The sequence below is a fragment of the Tetrao urogallus genome (genome assembly GCF_951394365.1).
Source record: "Tetrao urogallus genome assembly, chromosome: 19".
Classification (NCBI taxonomy): domain Eukaryota; kingdom Metazoa; phylum Chordata; class Aves; order Galliformes; family Phasianidae; genus Tetrao; species Tetrao urogallus.
In genome coordinates, this window is record NC_136832.1 from 4640564 (window position 1) to 4661033 (window position 20470).

Below are 20470 nucleotides of genomic sequence, written 5' to 3' on the forward strand. Positions count from 1 at the left end.
ATGAAGCCCTCTGTTGTCACTCTGCATTTCTTTTCCAGTGAAATGTCGCAGACAAGCAGTTTTCTGTTGGTCAAAATGACTTGTTTTGAAGGAGGAGGAATAAGTTTTCCCAAGTTTAATGTTAACCTTAATTCATGTTTTGATGCGGACTCCTTCGGATTCAGGAATCCCACTTCAACATTAAACATGGCCACAATAAAAAATAAATAAATAAATAAATCAGCAAGTCCTCCAATACACTGAAAGGTCACCACGCAGGTCTCAGCCACCATCCATCACCTCTCCCTGCATCCCTTTGTGCCGCTGGAAATCAGTAACTATTGGATTTCCTAGGTGAGGTTCTGCCATCCACATAACAAATGGTAGCTGCTTTTTTCTGTTTACTGTACCCTGTGCCCTGGTAGAAGGGAATGGCTGGGGAGGAAGGGCTGATCCCTCACCTGCTTTGCTTCAGCACTGTGTATTGGATGGAGAGAAAGCTGCCCCATGTCAGGGTGATGGAGCTTGCTGTGTGATGGAGCTTGCCATGTTCATGAGTACAGGGGCTAAAATGCTGCAGGGATCTCCCCTTGAGAGAGGAGCAGTGTCAGTGGGGTCAGCTGCAAGTGAAGAAGCTCCCAGCTGTGACAGCTGTCCCGAAGACCCCATATCCAACCTGCTCTCAGCTCAAAGTTCCTCCATTTCAGAAAATTCCAGGTTGGACAAAACTGGTGTGAAAGGCCCCTTTGGCTGTCTGAGTGCCATCACATCAAGGAGAAGGTGCAGTTCCATCTGCCCTGGGATCCCACCCAGTTTTTCCAGTCGTCCCATCTGACGCAGCATTGTTTGGGTTTGACAGCAGGCACACTAATAAAACTGGAGCCTGGTTAAACTGCTGCGCTGTGTTTTGTCCTCTCCAAAAGAGAGGAATTTTGCTTTCTCAGGTTGCTGCGTGTCACAGTCCCTTATTGTTCAGGTGCTAGTTTCCTATTTGTTATCAACAGCTCAATTTTCTGCTTCATCTGAGGTATGTTTGCAGGGCATTGTGGCTGGGCTTTCTTTGCCTTGTTTTCTGCCTGATTTCTGGATTCCCCTGCCTTGCCTTTCCTTTCCTCCAGCTTATTGAATTCCTGTTGATGTGAAACAGACTTCACCATCTCGGTTGTTTTTCTCTCTAAGCTTTTCAGCATCTCCATTGTCACCTCTGGTTTTGGTTCTCAGATGTAACTCTCTGGGCTATTTTTACAATTTATAGTTTATTATTTCTGCTTCTACATTTTAACCTAATGTTTGCTTTCAGAGATGAGCTCTGGTTTCACATTCTGAAAAGACTTCTGCTGGAAAAAGGAAGAAGGTATTGAGGTGTAAAACCTGCTGAAAATTAAAGAAAAAAAATAATAATGTTGAAGACATTCTGTTTCATTTATATGAGTGTGCTTAAAGGAACAGGTGATATTCCAGCAAACTATCAGCAGATGGCAACTCCACCGGCAGTGAGCTCAGGGGGAGCCAGGGGAAATAGCTTTGTTGCTTTAAGCATGAGGTAGATGTATTCCTCCAAGTGCACACAGCTATAGATTATAGCTATTACTTGACAACCTGCCACTAATTAAATCATAAACGACGTGACAAAGAAATGCTTCAAAATCACGGGATAACTTTTTGGGACACTTTTAGTACATTTCAGCTACGCTCCATTTTCTGAAGCAGAGTGACATCTCCCAGTGTTTATATTTAAAGTAAATTGAAGTAGTGAAGAATCTGACACGTATTCCTTCATGGGAAACCTGGGTGATTGCTGAAGGAGCTGCAGGAGCCTCTGCTAACAGCCTGAGCTCACTTCTCCATTCATTAAGGGCTTTCCCTGCATGGTAGCACTGTCCTAATGCCTCCATCAGCCGCAGCTGCTTCAGCAGGTGGGAGAACCTTGTACTGGTGGGAAGAGAGCTGCTGCCCTTCATCATCCATGTGGTGCTGGTGGAGAAACAGTCCTGTGACTAACAGCTAGTGTGCAACCCACCTTGGCTTGCAGCTCCATGATATTCCTCTGCACATAACAAATAATGCCTCAGGTTTAAATAATACAGGCTAAACTCACAGGGATTGATTTTATTCAGGCCCACCAGTAAGGTCTACTGCTTTTGGCAGAGAGAGACCATACTGACACCAGCTCCAAAACACTGCTGTCCTGTGCTCTCCCTGATAACCCATTTCCATGGATTTCAGGCAAAGCTATATATCTTTTCTCAAGTAACAGTGATAGGGTGAGAGATGATGTCCTCACGTTGCACCAGTGGTTCAGGTTGGAAGTATTTCTTCTCAGAAAGAGCAGAGATGCACTGGCAGTGCTGCCCAGGGAGTGGTGGAGTCACTGACTATGGAGGTGTTCCAGAACCGAGGAGATGTGGCAGCAAAGGATGTGGTCAGAGGGCATGGTGGAATGGTTTGGGGTTGGACTTGGGGATCTTAGAGGTCTTCTCCAAACTTAATGATTCTATATTGCTCATGTTATCTTCCCAGCTCCATTCTGGGATTCACAACATGAAAAGGAACAACATGGATTTGGTATGCCAGTGCATCACCAGGACCCATGTCCAATCAACAGTGCTGGTGGAGCCGTGTGTCACACTGCAGATAATTAGCTGATAAAGCGGATTCATGGTCTTCCTTTTTCCACTGGAAAATGACATAAATCATAGCGGTTTTTTTCCTTTGATAACTTAATGCTGCAGATGTGAAGTGTTTGGGGATGAATAGGATTCAGTGTTTGTTAATGAGAGTTTAATGTCTTCATCTTCTGCATTAAACTCTCATCAATTAATATTCACTCAATTAGAAAATGTAAAAATAAATTATACAAAATTAAGCTTTACACAGGAAGTGAGTGACCTCATTTCTGCTGTTTTCAGGTGCTAATTAGATTAGTCTCTTTCCTTTTAAGGGGGAGGCACCAAGTCCTGTTAGTCCTGATAAGGAGCCTTAATGCACAGAGCTTTGCAGCTGTGAGTTCCAGCCTGCCCTGAGCTGATGGAGATTGAAACCTACAGCCAGGTAAGATAGAGTGATGATTTCTGATGATCTTTAGCTGGAAATTATGCTGGTTGGTGGAAAGACTCCAGAGGGATGCTGGTGGTTTTGAGGAGCTGAGTATTGCTGGAAGAGAAGGAAGTGTGCTCAGCTGGTGGCAGGTAGGAGGTAGGAGGATGAAGTCTTGGTTCTAGTCCAGTTCTGTTTGCTGGCTTTGCTTGGGAGTTTCTTCCTTTCTTTTATGCTTTTTTTTTTTTTTCTTTTTTTTTTTCCTTTTTTTTTCTCTCTGATAAGATTGTCTAAGCTTAGAAAGCTTTTTGGGAGATGTATTAAATGGTGTTACTTTGGAGTTGAGTGTTTTTGGGTTAGAGAGACGATGTAGTCATCTGACATAAAGAGGTGGTCTGACTTGAGCAAGATTAAGGCAGCATAAAGCAAGCCAGTCTGAGCAGTCTTTATACAGAGAGACTGCAGGGGTCCTAAATAATCAGTTATCAGCTTGCCTAATGGAACTTTGAAGTTGTCCTTGCTTTGAGTAAGGGGTTGGACCAGGTGACCTGTAGAGGTCCTTCCAACTTCAATTACTTTGTAATGTTATGCTCCTTCTGCGTACCAAGATCATGAAGCTGTGCTTGTCTTCTGTTACAGAAATAGTGTAAAAGGCAGTGAGATCCAGTAGAAAACTCAAACTACTTAAAGACTTGCTGTGATTATTACATAGTGTGCTGTGAGGGGATGGGGGCATGGAGGTTTTATGCTGTTACCTGTTTTATAGTGTATCATCCATTACTCCTCTTAATCTGACACTTTCCAGTAGCCTTGAATGGTGATTCACTTATGAAATGAAGGGGAGGGATGGGTAAAACTCAAAGGTTGCATCTTATCTTTGTGGATTGCCAAAAGGAGACAACATGGTTGGATAAAGATGGATCAATTACCAAGTGCTTAGGGAATTGTTTTTTTTGTGTACTGTTAGGAGTCAAAAGCAGTACAGACCATCACTGACACTGCAGTGAGATTGCTTGTGATGATAAATATCTCTTGCAAAGGAGGAGGATATACTAAAGCAATAAATACTTTAGAACAACCTAGAAAAATTGCAACACGCCTGATATAAAGAGATGTGGGGCCCAATTGTGTTTCGCTGTGCCATCTCCTCAAGGAAAGAAATAGGATTAGTCCTAGTGTGACGTGTCATATTTGACTTGGCTCATCATAAAGACATGATTTGTGAAGGATACACAAATGGACTACAGCATGACAGCCACAGGCACCTTGGCAGAAAGGAGGGTATTTTGTGGAAGGGAGGTCATCAGTGTTACAAAAGATAGCTTTTTTTCCTCTGCTGTCTGCTCCTGCTGTGGCCTTTCACAATAGGAACACAATAACTCTACCAAGGCTTGCCCCTTTGTGAATTCCTGTAAAGGCTGCCATCCCATTCATCACTCGTTTTTCCTTTTCTACTGCTTCTGTATCGTTCTACTTGCTGCATCTCCACATTAGCTAAAATATCTTAATCTTTAGAACCTGTTCTTGGTTTCAAGCCAGATTCCTGCTTTTCTTGGCTCATTCTAGCTATCACAATGGTTGGCACCAACTGTTAGGGCCACGCTGAAGGCCCCATTTCGGGGTATTGCTTACAAAGCGATCTGCAGGTACTTTTTTGTCTGATGTAGGCGATGCTGAGAGGAATGAACTGCTGCAGTCACTGACTTCAGTGTTTTGTGTTTCCAGGTGTCATTCAGGTGATCTTAATTTGCTGTCTCACTGAGCTGCAAGGGAAGTCCCCAAAGCTTCAATTTCATAGAGTGATTCGGGTGACATGATGTTTGTTCTGATCACAGTACTGGTGTGCAAAGCACTTCTGTGCCTCCTTAGCTCAGTGTGTGCTCAGGGTCTGTTGCAGTCGATTGGGTCTGCCTCTGTGCACTGAAGTACTCTGCTGAACTGATCTGCTTTGTCTTGAGCCATTGGTAATTAGTGCAGGGCATGGGTTGGAGATGAGCTCCAGGCTCTTGGGTTATTGGTGAGGCTGTAACAAGCTTGATCACATCAAAAGGTTAAAACCTGAAACAAACTTCCTGATGTTATTGGATTATTTTTGTCTGGAGTCCTGTGGGCATAGGGAGGGACATTCCTCAATTTGTTTTTCGCTCTAACAAAGATGATTGTCTATACACACCTTCCACCAAACTTTGCTGAGAGGCAGGTAGAAGCCTTTGGGAGTTCACTGGGAGCCCTTTCTCTGCATGCTACCTTCCAGGAGAGCTTTTCACTGCTAATGTAAGGTCTGCCTGAGTAGAACTAACAAACGCTGCCCTTCAACATCACAGCCCCGCAGGTTAGCTTTCTCCCTGACATCAAGTTTTTCTCCTATATCCTCTCAACAATACCTTTTGTTCTGTAAGAGTCAACTTGGGAACACCGACAGCTGTGGGTATGTCAAAAAAAAAAAAAAAAGGGAGAGAGAGACTGGCCTCCCGTTCCCCCCCACTGCTGAGTCAAGAAGTGTTTACACTTGACGAGATTAATCTCGCCACCTATTTGAAGGCTTTACTGAAGTCTTTCATTTCACTGCTCACTCAGGCTGCTCAGGAAGGTTAGTGATTGCTGATGGTTTTGCAAACTGCTCCAGTGGACACTGAGTAAATATTTTAGGGAGCGTGGCTGCAAAGCACTCAAAATCCAGCCCTTTTGATGACAGGCTTCACCTAACCAGCTCAGTGAGAAGGGGAAATGCCATACCCTCGACTGCAAATCCTCCTCCTTATCCTTTTAAGAAGGACCAGAGTCATGTTCAGGTGTCTCTCACCATCAAACCTTGACTTGTGGTTGTTTTCTGTCCTGTGCTTCTGGGCACGCAATTCAGAAGGTGGGCACACGCCTGGTCCTACACCTGCAGTAGGTTCTTGATGTCAGCATGGCATGAATCTTTCTGGCTCCTATATAACCCAGTGAAAATACTTCTCTTTGACTATTGGGAATCCGTTAACTAGTGATATGTCTGGTGAGTTAATTACATGTGCAGTGAGTGAGCAATGAAACAGCCAGCTGTGTACTTCCACCCAGCTGCTGTGGTATTCAGGGTAGACCATAGACAGCCAATTTCCAGAATCTCTTGTAACTATGGAAGAATTCCTGAGTTCCTCATGCCCTGGGTATTGCGTGCAAACTTTAGACCCAGGCATTGGAACTTCTCAAATATTAGACTGTCTTGGTGGAAAATTCAGCAGAGGCTTCACTGCTGGGAGATGATCAGGGCAGGAATTCACCAAGGATGAAATAAGTATAGTATCACCTATTAGCCCAGGGAAGATCACATCTCTGCTTCTCCCATAGTTTTGGTGTAGGATTGAAGTATTTTAGCATTCTGACAGAAATCCAACAGATTTGTGATCTCATATTTCTCCTAATTAATTAACTAATACCTGTGATGATTTCTGAACAGATCTCACTAAGATTTGTCCAAGGTAAATATTATTTTTTTTTCTTTTTTTTTTTTTGTCTGACTCTTGGATCATACCAAAAATCAAGATCCCAGTATTTCAAACCCTTTGTAACACCTCTGCACGATTCACCCTTCAGTCAAGGTGTGCCATCACCTCTCCCCATCCCTCCTGTGCCTCCTGTGGGGGCACTGAACTCAAAGGGGAAGCACAGCTGTGTAAAGCAGCCAGGCTCCTGGCAAGCTATCTCTCCCCAGGCCAGCTTCACTTATTTCTTTTCACATCTATCGCTTCCTCAGCCACACACATGCTTACGTACACTGTAATGATACTGATGGTGGCCAGAATTTTAAGCTCACTTTATATTTCTCTCTGTTTCTTTGGCTTTTATCCAGTCTTCAAGTCCCACTAGAAATACATAAATAAAAGCTGTTGTCTGAGCTGATTATGGGCCATCAGGCTTGAAGGCCCTTTTAAATTATGACCGGTCTTCAGAGATGGACAGATCTGTGCTGCTGTCTGATGCTGATGGGTCGTGTATTCCTACAGGAGAATAGGGGGAGGGCAGGCTCTGATGCCTGCTTTTTTTCCTTTGGGTGAAGGGGACATTTTCTAAATGGGATTTTATTACAGTGACAGTTCTGAGTGTGAATCACCCCATTTATGTGATATTTTCAGCAGCTCCACCAATTATGGCCACCTTTGCCATGAAGAACAAGGAAATTAACAGCAGCTAATGGACTGACAGAGCTTTCAGTGCCAACTTGCTAGCATATGACAAGGCAGATCAGTCCCCGCCTGCCTCTTTTCTTATTTTCTTCACTGTCAGATATTTATTGTAATAGCTGAAAGGCAGCATTTAGCTAGCATAGCACTTTCTATTTAAGGTGCTGTGCAGAACAGTCCATTCCACAGATAAAGGGAAAAGTATGTTTGAGGATGATATTGGTACTGAAATGGAAATTGCCTAAAATTGGGTTGGGTGAACATGCTTATTATTCATTGGAATGATTTAAGTACCTGTTTTAGAAAAGAGGAGCAAAGAGTGAGAGTGAAGTAAACTGTTATCTTCTCATTTAAAATAAATTTGTGGCTCAGGGAGGGCCCAGTGACCCCTGTGCAGGCTGCAGGATGGTGGTGGGTGTTGGGAGCAGCTCTGGGTTGGATTCCCATAGGGCCTCTGCAGGGATCATCCTTGAGGGGAATATCTGCTAACCTGGGCAACTGATAATGGTTAAGGAAGAAATCCCATCCTTTGCTTCAGCCTTTGTGTGTAGGTGCATTGGGAGGCAGGAGAACAGCTGCTATGTGGGTCTGTCCCTGATTTTGAGTGCATGTGTGGACTCTACAGTGCATTCTATTCTGCAATCCACTATTATGGGTCAATTTGTAAGTAGCACAAGGAGCTCCCAAAAATATGGGCAGCCCATGAAGTGACTAATCTCTCAGCTCAATGCAGAGTTCCCAGGACAAGGAAATACCCTTTCTCTTTCTATCACTGCAGGTGATTCTGTGACGGGACACCTCAAGTTTTCTTTAACAAGACTGGAAAAGATAATTGCAGCAGATGCTGTGGGATTTGGTGTGCATTTGGGTTTCATTTTTCTTTTGCTTGTGTAGTGTGGATTGAAGGGTTTTGCCACAAGAAGCCCTTGAGAGCATCTCATTCCAAAATACTGGCATCTCATGGCTCTATTTTGGTACTAGGAGTTCTGATGTTAATACCAGAATTGCTTGTCATGCCTTTGAACTGCAGTCAGTTTGGAGAAGTGCATTATTGTAAGTGCTATGGGCTGGTGAAGCTGTGCCAATGTTCAGAGCAGAAAATGAGGAACCTCAGTATCTAACTGCAGATGAGCAAGGACTGTGCTTATCAGGGTGTAATTAGCCTGATCTGTGACCTTGGGGGAACTGAAGCTGCGATAAGAAGCCCCTGGGAAGGGTACTGTCTTGTCAGACAGAGAACATGCACAGAGATTAACTTCTGCTCTTATCCAAGCCTTGCCTTTATTTCTTTTTGCTTTTTACTTCTTCCTACAGGAAAAAATGGTTCATGAGATTGGTGCTTTTTAAACTCCCTAGGCAGCAGCCTGAAGAAAATCACTTTCCCATCCTTTTTATGGCAGGGCCATCTCCAGGTTCCCCTCTGGTGCACTGCAGGTGGCTGTAGTGTCCTGGTGTCACCTGCAGTGGGCTGCACTCGACTGAACTTTTTAGTTCTCAGTAGTCATTATCTCTGTAGCCTGGGCATCACTTGATGGTGATGGCATTTAGGGACCTGGATGCTGCATGAATAGCTCTGGAGGCAAAATGAAGGTGATGATTCCCCCTTGGGCATATGGATCTTCTCACCCTGCTGAAAGAACCTTAATGTCTTAGTTCAGACATAGGTTTAACTCTATGCTCTCCATCTCTAAGCAAAGCTAGGTACAGAAACAGGCTGTATCAAAAGAAAATAGAAAGCATTCAGGCTTTTGCTAGGAATGTCCTCAAAAAGTGTTTCTCACTTCAGTTTTGTGTTTGGGAACTCTTAATTATAATCAAATTTTCAAAACAAAAGGCTTTGAAAAGTGTAAGAGCTGAGGCAGACATTTCTGAAGCTTGTTAGAACTCAAGTCCACAGTACTGGCTTTGAACTGAAGGTCTGTAGATGAAGGCCTGGATCTTCGTATCATTTAACATACGTTGTTTTCCCCGAAGAAAAGAATGACAGGAAGTTGTGCAGAATTTTTTTAATATAAATTTCTTCTAGCAGCTCTGACTACATGGGAACCACATGGGTACAATTCAGTTCTAAATAACCATGCCTGCTAACCATATCTAAACCAATGAAGCCTAGATACAGATGCATACTGCTTGCATAAGTCTGCTTCTGTGTGAGGAAACAGATGTGTTCCTTGTAGGCTTCTGAGGTTATTTAAATATCCACTGCCACTGTATTACACGTAGCCCTGACATGGTTATTTTACATAACACTGCTGCTTTTCTAAAACAGTAATAACAGTGCAGTGCCCTCCTGCATTAAGATCAGCATGTGCATGTTATTTCTGACAGCATAACTATTTAACGTCCCCCTGGAGCAGTTTGAGAAGAGCTTTTCTGGGAAAAGAGATGGCAGAAGTTTATTCCTTCTTACCTGCATCACTTTGTATATGCTTCTTCAGCTATCACAAACAGATTGCATTTCCCAAAGTCCAGCACTGATTTATTTTTAATTTTTTCTTTTTTCCCCTTGCCCAAGGATCACTCACTGGTAACCTTTGGAAAGCTGAAACCAAAGAAGACTTTTCAAAAATAGTGTCTGCATTTGAGGTCCTCAGCTGAGGACCTCTCCCTTTCTTTGAGTACATCTTCAGAGCTGTTTCACTGGGGGTAAGTTATTGAGCTCAATAGGTTCACTTCCTTCAGGGGGTTTGGGAGCTTCTCTCCTTTCCTAGGTTTGCACACTCAGAGCTCTGGGGATGCTGTCTGAGCAAACCACCCCAGCCCTGAGGATCCTGAGCTCATTGTGATATGAGAATATCACTGCAAGCACCCAGCTCTGCCAGCAGCAATCTGAGCTGACAATGTCCTGGTGCATCTCGGAATGTACCAGACTGAAACTGCAACTTCCATTTTGCTGCTAATTGTTTGGAATTCTTTGAACTCACGTCTGTAGATGGCACTTAAAACTGCCTCTGCCTGGTGCTCCTCATAAACAGATGGAGCGTTTGTTGACGTTTCAGTGACAGCTTGAAAACTTGTCTCCTACCTCTGAGCTGAGCCCTTTCTGCCTTGTCCTCCATCTGCCATCTCATTTTAAAACTAGCAGAACAACTCGAGTGAAGCAATTCCGACTTTTTCCATCTGTGCACAGTTAATTAAGAGGGTAATGAGAGCTCCGAATGAACAAGCCCTGCATTAATTCAAGATATGATTAAGGGAAACATCCAAAAATGAAAAATATATATGTGTGCCTATATACATTAAAAAAAAAAAAAAAAAAAAAAATCTGAGTCCCTTTTGTCTGTCCCTGCATTTGCCAACATTATGGCTGCTGATGATAGAAAAATGGAGGAAGGACTATGAAACATCATATCCATATTCTGAACATAAAATCTGCCCCAGCAGCTCAAAGGTGGGGGGATGGAGCTGCAGCTGAGGCTTCGCATGATAGGCTTCCCCCTTGTAAGGGCTGTGCATACAAAGATAGGTGCTTGATACCAGAAAAAGAAAACACTCTGCTCTTTTCTTTGGATTATAAGGGCAAGCCATAATCAAGGGCCTTGAGGTGTGCACAGACCAAGGAATCAGCTTAACTGCAATGAATTCAAAAGGTATGGCTCTCCATGCCATTTGCTTTGGTGGCCCTCTCTGATGACAACCAGGTGATGTGTGATCACATGAATCTACCTTGAGAAAGGTAGATTACAGCTTACAGCCACATACTTTCTTGAATTTCAATTCTAGTGTAGGCTGGAAAAAGTGATACAGTGTCTTTGGTTTAGTTAGACTAAAGATGCAGCAAAAAAGCCTGACTGGGGAGTTATGAATTGAACCATACAGAGTGCAAAAGGCTCCTAAGTCCAACTTCAGTCCACCCCACTGTGCCCACTGACCACATCCCTCAGTGCCACATCTCCACAGTTCTGGACCACCTCCAGGGATGGTGACTGCACCACTCCCAGGCAGCCCATTACCTTATACCCATCCCCAATACCCAACCTCAGCTTCCCCTGGGGCAATATGAGGCCATTATCTCTTGTCCTATTGCTGTTACCTGGGTGTAGATGCTGACCCTCTCTTCACTAACACCTCCTGTCAGGATGTCAGCAATAATATCTCCCCTGAGCTCCTCTTTGAGAGCAAGGCAACCTGTGGCGTCAGGAGAAGACCATGAATCAGGGCACAAAAAAGGGGCCTGAGGAGCTTTCAGAGTGAGGAAGAGGAGTGGCTGAAGAGCGAAGCATGGTCAGAAAGGACTATCAGCTTCTCCTCTGTGCTGGTTGACTCTCCCTTGCTGCAATTTGTTTTACTGGGGGTGGAAAAATGAGTGGCACTGAGGAGGCTGAGTGAATTCTTGTTTGGGTTTGTTCTCCCTCTTAGCTTCTTGCAGCAGCAGGAAACAAGAAATATTTCCAAACAAAGCCTGAAACTGACTGTGTGTGTTTTGCTTGTGAAACTTCCCATGGCTCACAAACTGGGCTCTTGTCCCCTCACTACTGGGGTGTGCAGCCACGTTAGCAGCGACTTGTCAGCAGCCAGCACTGAGGGGCTGCTCCTCCTGCTTTATTGAAGGAGCCAATGGCATCCATGCAGATCCAGAGGAGACAGCCGGGGTGCAGCATCCTGGCCAGGATGATTACATGGAAGCACACAGAATAGAACACGAGACATCAAAACACATATTCTTTCTGTTTTGAAAGGATTTCCAGAGTGTTGTGGGAAATAAGATAGGAAGGGAAATCAAGATATAATCCCTTGCCCCAGAGGAGCATCAAAATTGTCACTCCTGTCAGGCATTTGTCTAATCTTTGCTTAAAACCTCCCAGAGTGGGGATTTTGTGCTTTCCCTGGGCCATTTTTTCTGGTGTTTAACTACCCTTGCTGTTACAAAGTTCGTCTTGATGTCTTGTCTGAATCTCCCTGGCTGTGCAATTTAAGTCCATTATTCCTTGTTATACCCTACATAGAGGAAAAATTTGTTCTCCTTTTCTTCTTGTTTTTCATTGTGTGGCTTTCTGAAAACAGATGTCTTCGAAAAGGCGCATGTGGAGTTCAGCTTAGAGCCCGCAAGCAAGAACAGAGCCACAAGCATTTTCTCTAAAGCGATGCATTTGCGGGTCACGATCGTAACTTGTCGCTCGGTACCCAGCACTGGTACCCAACACTGGAGCTGGGCTGAGTCTGCACTCGTTTAGTGAGGCTGATGCCAGAATTGTCCAGAAGTAGGGCAGTAACACAGGACTAAGAAATAAAATTGAGCTCTAAGTGCTTAAGTCACACTGAAGTTAATATAGTGGGTGAGTTCTACAAGTTGGCCTTCTGGAACACCTGATCACTTGTGCTTTTTGTACTGGGCCTTCAGCAGTTATCTTTGGGAATGAGAATGTGCCCTGTAGAGGCTTCCAGAGCTGTTTTTGAAGAGCAGCTGCTAAATTTCTTGGTATCCTGTGAGAGCACATTGTGTATGTATGCTTGAAGTACACAAAAAATGGAATTTCTAGTACAGTGTGTGCAGTGATGTATCACATGCTGTATTATAGTGTTGAAGACTCACACTAAATTTACACAGATAATTATGTGATTGCACTTCATAGACCTATTCTTACTACGTGGAAGACCCCACTTCTTCAATGAAACTTCCTATTTATGTTTTCAGTTTTCCCTACCTTTCATAAGGCTTCTGCTATACCCCTAAACTTTTGGAAGATTGGTTTTCTCATTACACTTCAGAAGGAAAACAGGCAAGGATTTTTTGTTAGAATCTGAAGAAAATGAGGAATTCCTCAGGCTGGGAACTTGCTATAAATTCCCATTAAGAAAAAAGTTTCCCCACCTTTCTACCACCAAGTTTGAAGCTCCTTGAAATAAGGGCTAGTAATGGAAATGCTGACAGTATCTTAACTAGAGCAGCGTGAAAGGAGTGATATAATAGTTTATTTCAGGTAATGCCATGGTGATTTTTAATTTACATAATGTCAAAAATGCAGTATGTGAACTTTCTGAAAGCAAAAAAGTGGTGATAAAAACATCTATTTATTCCTCCTGCCTCCTTGCAGAGATGAGAGAATGAACAAAGCTACAAGGAAAAACCTCAAGGCCACGGTATTTGCATGAAGCATGCTACACATTATGTACCCTAGAAGTGTTTGAAAGAGAAGCTGACCCTGTATACTTACTCTTGTCTCAAATCATTTGCTAGTTTAATAGCTTAACATTTGCAAAGTGATGTTCAGGTTTTCCCCCCTCCTAGCATTAAAATGTAACTGGTACAAAGTTGACACAAGAGATCTCTGGAGGAATTTGGTCCCAAAGTCAATTCTCGTGACAGTTCAACATGTTTGAGTTGGGTTTGCAGGAAGCATTGGAAACAGAGGAGTCTGCGGGGCCTAAAGCTCTACCAGAGCTCAGGGTTTTATAGATCTGAAGCTGCTAGGGATGTGCAAGTCAGGCATCTGCTGCTACTGGGGAAAAAACTGCTCATTCCTACTATCCAAATCAAAACCCTGTTCATAGCAATGGGGTTGGAAATGGATAATCTTTGAGATCCCTTCCAAGCCATTCTTTGGTTCAAGTGGTGTCTTCCAGTCTTGAGTCCTATCACCATTATATTCTGAGTCCTTCCAGATGGTATCAAGTTCTCAAAACAGCATTCTACCAAATTTTCAGTGCACAGTCCTTCCACTAGCCCTCCACAAAGGGAAAACATGAGCTATTAACACAACTCAGTGTGACACAGTAATGCTTGCAGCCACTAAAGCAGCCTAGTGTGACAAAAATGGCTCTGAGAAGCTAATGGAAATCCTGCATATAAAGGAATCTAGAGTAAGAGAGCCCCTTGTGAAAATATTATACTGTCATTCATAAAAATAAAACAAATAAAAGTCGATTGTAAGGTCCAGGATACCAAAAAATATGAGTTTGGATAGAAAAACTTAGGAGGAAAATTCGCTTTAAATCTGTGTAACCACCTTGAAGCCTCACACATTTACAGTTTTAATCTCTCACATTAGTGAGATTAGTACATGGGTTTTTTTGCAATTGAAGTGCATATTTTATCACTACTTCTACTTTCATGCTATATAAACTTCCAGGAAATTACAGGTCTATAAAATGTTGCTGGTGCCCTGCTGCTGTGGGAGACAGAAGAGACAGAAGTGGTGCTTCAGAGAGTGGCTGCTCCCTTGTTCTCCCCTCCCCAGCTTGTGTCATTAGTAAAAAAAAATGACAAGTTTATAAATGCAACTGTATGATTAGACTTGTATTCATAGAACCTGAGCTCTGTACCCGTATCTAGTGATGCTTTCCACTGAAGGTGCAGTATGGGTCTTACTGCAAAGGAAAGGGAGAAAGCAGTGCACCTCCACATTTCCCAGTGAGTTCTTATCAGCTAAATCCTTTTTCTCCTTTTGTTCCTTTGCACTGTTGTTGGGCAACAACAGAGTTGTCTGAGACAGGAGAGCTCAGATGTTCCTTTTCCTTTACAGCTGTTAAGAGCAGAGGAACCCAGGATCTGGTTCAGTGTTGGGTCTGTGACTTCTAACCTCTGGACCCCATACAACTGTTGTTGGAGGTTCCCTGTGTCCCACAGAAAGTGCTCTCGGGAAAGTAAGGTTTGAGCCCTGCTCCCAAGTCATGCTCTGTAAAGCAACAGATAATGCTTGAGGCAGACATGGAGGCAGAGAGGGTTGCAGACAAGAAAAGGGCATTTCTGGAGATCAAGGCCACTCTGCTGCAGGAAAAACAAATAAAACCTGAGCTTTAGGCAAGTGTTGAGTAGCTTGAGAGTAGTCTGGAATGTGATCCACTCAATCCAATGCTGCTGATGCCTCTAGCATAGTAAACTCAACTCCCTTAAATGTCACTTTGGAAGGTGAACAGATGGGAAGTGGAGCTAGAAATATAATCATGTTACATCTCTTAAACTTTCCTTAATAATAAAGTCTTCCTTGCAAGCACTTATCTGCCCTTTATTCTCTTCCTCACTTTTTTTTTTTTTTTTAAAGAATGGAATTTCAGTCTGGTGCGCTTATGGAAGTGTCTGTCAGTAGTTGAAGGAAAGGCCTGATGTGATGAAGGCAGGAGCTGAAGCTCTGAGTCCTTTCCCCCTTTCCCATGTGCTGCTTCTGATGGTGACCCAGCAGAAGCAGAACTTTGACCCAAGGTGCAGCCTGGGAAGGGGAAAAGCACCAGGAGCTGAATGCAGAGTGTCCTTCAGTGAACCAGGGAAGATTTGCTGAAGAGTCTCTAAGCAGCATGCAAGATCTGCACGTGTGCAGCCAGGAGGCAGCTTTTGAAACTCCTGGCAAAGCTGTTGCATACAGATTATGAGCCTGCAGATTTGAGGAAATAATGGGCAGGACTCAAAGACTCTTGCTTCCCTGTAGGGGCAATAACCAAATTCCTTCATCTTATCAACCTACATTTTCAAAACTGACAAGTGATTTGGGATGCTAATGCTTCAACAAACCCACAACAATATAGCCTGAAGAGACCTATTTTTCAAAGACAAACTAATTAAACACATTGTGCAGGACTTCCTCTCATGTTCCCAGCTAACAGCACTTGTGCATCCTCCAGGGTTCCTTTGTGGAGCTGAGATTGGGCCCACCCACTACATCAGGTGCTCATGTGGTAGACAGAATGACTGGGAAGTTGAGCTAGTGAGCAAAGTATTATTGATGAAGGGTTATGTCCTAGCTTTGACCTTGTACCTTAGTTGCTCTGCTATAGTCAGATTTGCTGTGCAATTGCATTCCTATCACCTGAGAATTTGGTAGGCATCTGACTCATCAGTAGCAGACACATGCTTCCTTCTGCAAACAGAGCTTTTTGAGGGTGTTGGAAGCAGAGAAGAACAGGTGTCTCTGAGTGGTGGTAGCCTCTTGCAGAGGATCAGCCGGGGATACAAACTTCCCATGCCCACCTAACACAAACCCTTACACCCCAGGGTCACCAGAGATTTATTCTGCCATGACTCCCCAGTGCTCCAAGTCCTCCTACCTACTCCCATCACTGAAGTTGATGGGAGAGAGAACTGGATGGGGAAAAAACAGTGTAATTTCGCATAGTCCATTCTCACTGGTACATAACTAGAGTTCCCATCTCTCACTTGTGTTCAGAAAATTAGGGTCTGTGGAAGGGCTCATCGTGGGGAAAGATGTTTTTTCTTTTTCCCACTGATTTTTGTCTCCAGAGAAATGAGTAAAAGCATTACAGATAAACGTGGCATAGAAGAAAGAACATATGCTGTACATGCATTTAAATAGCATTTATCTTACTTTTCACTGACGTAGTGGTGAAATATGTTCTCTTTGCTTTCAAATTTTAGGGACGAACAGATGGTAAAAAGCTTAGTTTTGGGTATTACGTCCATCAAAATAACCTGTATTGCAAGTACCTCTTACTATAATTGGAGATTTTAGCTGCAGTAGGATTTGGACTCTAGGAAAAGTCCACTGCAGAAGGAGACGTGTGCCAAAAAAAGGACTGCCTTCTATTTTCTTTTTTTCTCAACAAAAATTAACTTTTCTCATAGTGTGCTAAGAAATCCTTGTTTCTTTGGTCCTGATTTGCTATGGATTGAGCAAAGCCTGAACAATTCCATTCCCATATGGGCTCTACATCTCCCCATCCCCAAATGGGCCATCATCCCCCCAAAAGTATTCAGCCATCAAAATCAGGCAGGGAACAAGATCTAGAGTGGTTTTAATGCTATCTGTTCCTTTGAGAACTTGTTCTCCCATTCCTTCAAAATCTCATGAGGATGGATGATTTGGGACCTGAGATCATCCCTGAAGTGAAACAAGAAGCACCATGGGAGGTTACATGAAGATGCAGTAGGAAGGAAAAACTTACCTCTCGAAAAGAGAAGCTCAACAGTTCTGAAGTTTTATGTATTTTTAATCACTGTTTGGCTAGTCTGAAAAAAATTCTGAAATTTCCAATGTGAAATGAGTTTGGGTACGTGCTCCACCTAGTCACTCCACTCTGGATAACACATTGTAATGCTATAATAGGATGGAAAGTGCTGCAGTAACAATAGTAACAAAAACCCCTTAAATGAGGTCTGGGAAGGGATGGATCGTGGCTCCAGCCCCTCCAGTCACTCAGGTGCATTGCATATAGCTGAGCTCCCCGGGGTTGGCCCTGCCTTTCCACTTGGTGCTCAATCACTGCTTCAAGCTGTGACTTAGCATTTCTGCTACACACACGTTGTACCAAACCTATAGGAGATGAGGCATTCTGGCAATGCATGAATACACTCAATCAAAAACCGTAAAGTAATCCCCATCCTTTGTTTAAAGCACTGCAGTAAGGGAAGACTTGGCCCTGGAACTGAATGAGCTCTTGGGGAAGAAGGAGCGTGTCGAATGTGTGTTTTTACCATAGCCAGGATGATGGGAACCTCCTCTGATGTGCCTGTAGTGCTTATGTATCACAGAGCTTGTAGACAAGTGAATGATCCCATTATGGGTTTATATATAGACAGGCATACTCTGAAACGTTCAGAAGCTGCCTTGCCCGATTTCGGAGAATTTCTGGTTTTCATTTTTTCTCTCTGGGTTTTCTGCTTTTGTGTTGTTGTTGTTTATTTGGTTTTTTTTTGTTTTTTTTTGCCGTGAGTTTTGTTTTGTTTGTCTGGTTGCTTTTTGGGGGGCTCTGAGCTGCCGCTTCTGCTCCTCAGCAGTTTTCCTGGTTCAGTGAGTCAATTTCTAATCTCTTTGGTCAGTGTGTGTTTTGCATGAATTTAATACCTGGTCAGCATTATCCCAGCTTTGCAGAGGACGGTCTCTTGCACTGCTGGTTCATTCCTGCAGCTCGGATTCAGGTTAGCTAATTGTGCAGAAGGGTCTTCTAGCAACGTGTTCAGAGACTTAGAAAAAAGGCATCTTCCCATGAGGGAAACTTAGATAATCCAGCCACCTCACTGGAAGAGTGCTCAATGCAGCAGCTTTTAAAGAGTCACCATTTGCTGCTAATAGCTGGAGAGTAGCAAGACTGGGGCTGCCTTTTCTCCCTGTGATTCAAAAAAAGGAAATAACTGCCTCAAGTATGCTGAAAAGTAATTATGGAGAACATACTTCAGACACATCCTTCATTTTTAGAGTTGTCAATCATTTTAGACCCAAAATTACAATGTACAATCAATGTCCCTCCCATTATTTTTCCTTCAGGTTGTTTACTGCAGAACTGAAATCACATACACGCACACACAAAAAAAAAAAAAAAAAAAAAAAAAAAAAAAAGTGATGGATAGAGTTATCTGCATACAGAGAAGGAATGCAACCATATTTTATTTGCCTACATAAACAATTCTTTAATTTAGTGTAGACTGTATCTCAACTTTGGACCCTACCAGACTGAGAGCTATCGTTCTCATTATATTTATCTCCATACACTGAAGTATTTGTTTGGATTAAAAGTGGGGGCTCAGAGACTCAGAGAATGTTTAAACATGAGCACTGTTACAAATTGTCTGGTGTGTGTTTACCATGGCACCCCGCTGCTTGATACGAACTTACTTAATTGTGCTCGTTTGCATCATCTGTTCTATAATGCTAACAGCATTTTATTCATGTAGCAGGAGCCTGTGTCTTTGCATTAGGAGGATATTATTTTTATCTGTGTTGGAGCACACTAGAAATTATGCTTTTTATTTCTTTTTTTCTTTAAAATCAAAAGCAGAAAAGCTATTCCACTTTCTTGCGGTTAAACACTGATTTCTTTTTTTTTTTATAAGGATTTTTTTAATGTAGATCTGGAAAAAAAAAACGCAGAAAATCTTGAAGAAAAATGAAGAATTAGCTAATCTTGTCTTACAAAACACATTTCCATCCAATTTTTCTCCTCTGTGGTTAGGACACTGTGAGAGTTCTTTCAATCCAGGGCACTGCTTCTTCATGCTGCTTCGGATGGCTATAAATGAAACTGCACAAGACTTAATTTCCTTTAAGAATAGTATGTTTTAGGGGGCAAGGGCAAGAACTGCACTTGCAGAATCACAGAATCATGAAGTTTGGAAAAGGCCTCTAAGATTCCACCATGCCCACTGACCACATCCCTCAATGCCACATCCCCACAGTTCTGCAGCACTTCCATGGATGGTTGTGTATCCACCACTTCCCCAAACTTCAAAGTCCAATTTCTCCCACAATGAAGTGATGTGTACACTTCACAGCCTGACCCATGCACGCAGGGTTGGACCTGCTGCAGGGTATTTTTGAAGGAGGGAAGGATAAAAACTGAGGCTGTTCACAGAAATATTTGGTAATAAGAGCTAAAGCCAAGGGAAGTTGTAACATTCTTCCAAGTTTTAATCCCTGTCTATGCCAGATTTGCTCACCTGGAGCTCGTGTGCTGTTCAGGCACATCCACACTCACACTGTGGGTGGAAGAAGAGCACATTTCACATCATTCCGTAGAAAGGACAGACTTGATAAGCTTCTTTCTTTGGAAAAATTGAGACCAAAAATTCAAAGCTACCTCTGGGAATGCAAGGTCTCAAGAACAGGCAAACTGAATTGGAGCCAGGAGCCCCATTACTGACTGTTTGCTCTTGAGCACAGAGATGTGGGCCAAGCAGGATGCTTTTCCCACCTGCAGGCTCCCACCGTCAAGAAGTCTCTGTGAAAGGATTGATCTCTGTTTAGTAATCCAAATTTTTCTCCCCGTCAGAGCTGCCTCCTTCCACTTGGTTCCAAAACCAACAGGAAGGCAATCCCAGTTGAGTCACCTTAGCAAACACAACCATGACCTCCAGAGACTCATGCAGCTTTATGCATGGCTGCAGGAGACCTCCCACGAGCACCTGGAGATGTTTACAAGCCCCACACTGACAGCCAGCCCTCTGCCTTCCTCCCTCTTCTTCTCTTCCTTCGCATGGGGATGTGGAGGCAGCTACAGTCTTTATTCCAAAGTTCCTCTCAACTCAAGCTCTAGCACGACCTTCTGCCTTGTATTTATTGGAAGTGATTCGGTCTTTCTTTCCATTGTCTGTAGGCTGAAGGTGGAGGTTACTGCTCTATAAAGCCTTTACAGCAAACACAACTCTGCGTGCGGTCTTTGTTGCGGTGTTGTTCGTCACAGCAGAAATAAGTTGTGGCAAGAATTCGAATGTGGAGGTGGCAGAGCCCAGGCTGGGAGGATTTCCTTGTAGCTCAGGAGGACCTGCTGTAAATCAGCCCTGCTCCACAGAAATTCTAATCTTTCCCATCTGCCCAGAACAGAACAGCCAGGGAAACACGAGTTCCCACCGCTGCCTATTTGCATAAGTCCTTGCTGTGTTCCTGCTCTGTCCCTGAGATCCTTGGGAT